The sequence below is a fragment of the Palaemon carinicauda genome, chromosome 18 (assembly GCF_036898095.1).
Source record: "Palaemon carinicauda isolate YSFRI2023 chromosome 18, ASM3689809v2, whole genome shotgun sequence".
Taxonomy (NCBI): Eukaryota; Metazoa; Arthropoda; class Malacostraca; order Decapoda; family Palaemonidae; genus Palaemon; species Palaemon carinicauda.
In genome coordinates, this window is record NC_090742.1 from 3,866,936 (window position 1) to 3,869,435 (window position 2,500).

Below are 2,500 nucleotides of genomic sequence, written 5' to 3' on the forward strand. Positions count from 1 at the left end.
TTATTATTATTATTATTATTATTATTAACTGAGTATACACACACACACATATATATATATATACAGTATATATATATATATATACATATATATACTTATATATGTGTATGTAAATATAAACATATATATATATATATATATATATATATATATATATATATATGTATATATATATGTATGTAAATATAAACTTATATTATATGCATATATATGTATATATATATGTGTATATATGTATATATATTTATATATATATATACATATATATATATATATATATATATATATATATATATATTTATATATACATATATATATATACACATATATATATACATATATATATATATATATATGTATATATATATATATATATATATATATATATATATATATATATATATATATATGTAAACTATTATGTACCAGCTATCCTTCCCATGGATCCATGTATATATTATCTTTCATATATTATAAATGTTAATACCATTAAAGATTACGTTAAATAATCATATCTAAAAAATTCTTAATTCTTTAAATCTAGTTAATTCTTTTAACTTCGAAATCCTGAAATCCTTGTTAATCCTACCTCACTTACTTGTTCCTGCTTTATTCTCCTTGGTGCTGTAGTCAAAGGCAGTTAACTTTTGTACTTGTAACTTTCGACCTGGTGTGTCTTGTCTCAGCTCCCGAATAGTAAACACCAATGGAGAACCTTCTTCTATTTTTGTAAGTCACTATTTATATTTTGATAAGTTTGAAGTGCTTGTGTAGAGTTACTATATTTTGTTTAAGTCGATGGGTTTTCTTTGACTGTAATGTTAAGTTTATTTGTGTGTTTGATTATGTATTAAATTTCATGATTTTATATTTCACCTGGTAACTTCCTTGGCTTAGAATTTATTGAGTTGAATTTGAACCTTGGGGTTAACTTGACCCTTGACAACACACACACATAATGTATATATATATATATATATATATATATATATATATATACATATATATAGATATAGATATACATATATATATGTATATATATATATATATATATATATATATATATATATACATATATATATATATTGCCAGACACTTGCTCTTATTATATAGGCGAAATAGTCTTGTGTTCATGTGTGTTTCTGTCTGACTTCACCCATTCTCTCTCTCTCTCTCTCTCTCTCTCTCTCTCTCTCTCTCTCTCTCTCTCTATATAAAGGAGAGAGAGAGAGAGAGAGAGAGAGAGAGAGAGAGAGAGAGAGAGAGAGAGATGAAATAAAATGAACTACACCTAGAGTGGCCTACATTCTCCAAAAGTCTCAGGGCGCCTGACAATTAGATTATGCAAATTCATCTTGGAGGAAGCTTCCATACATACAGGCGACTTTTTTCTAAATAAATTAAAATTTTTGGCCGTAAACTAAATGAAGTTATTTTCATGGAGGCGTTATCAAACTCTATTTCATATTATCACTAAAAACTCGATACTTATTTCTAGTATATTGTTGAAACTAAAACAGAGAAATAGTTGGTACTGTATTTTAGTTTCGTAAAAATATTCTAATTTTGGTTCCGAGATTGTATAAGTCATATCTACATAATATATTCTACATATATACAAAAGGGAAAGAGGGAATAGTGTATAAGTTTAGGTAGCTTGAGGAATAATATTAGTTTTTAAAAGAATGTTTTCATAAAGGCTAAGAACAATTGATCTTTTGACATGAGGGTTCATTCGTGCACATTATTCTAATTTGTCTCTCTTCCTCTTGTTTTTTTTTTAAGTTTTCTATAGTTTATATATGAACCATTTTAATGTTATTACTGTTCTTAAAATATTTTACTCTGTTCATTACTTCTCTTTTAGGTTGTTTATTTCCTGATATCCTTTCCTCACTGGGTTGTTTTTTCCCTGTTAGGGCCCTTGGCCTTATGGCATCTTTGTTTTCTATCTAGGTTTGTAGCTTGACTAGTAATGATAATAATAATAATAATAATAATAATAATAATAATAATAATAATAATGAAAGTAATTTCAATATAATAATAATTCTAATATGATAATAATTTTAATATGATGACGCAACCTGGAGTGCTTATAATAACCAAGTTTGGAGTTTATGAAACGATAGCTTATTTTTAATTTTTATTCACCCTCCATTGATCATATTTTCTGTTCTGATCACAAACTGAAAAGAAAACTCATGAAAACGGATAGATAAAATTGCCTGCAAGCATTTTCAGTAATATTGCGCTAACTTGTTCATGTCGGGTACAGTTCTATTCAAATGAAAGTAGTCTTTATATTCTATGCTCTATTGATTTTAGGCTATTTGATTATCTATTTGGCCCAGTCTTGAAGACATTCTTCAGACATCATGCTAATTTAAGGTATTTATTACTTACAAATATCACCGTGTGTGTCATTAAGATATAAATGGCCTGTTAAAATGGGATAGAATATATAAATTGACCAAATAATCATCATCATCTCATACGC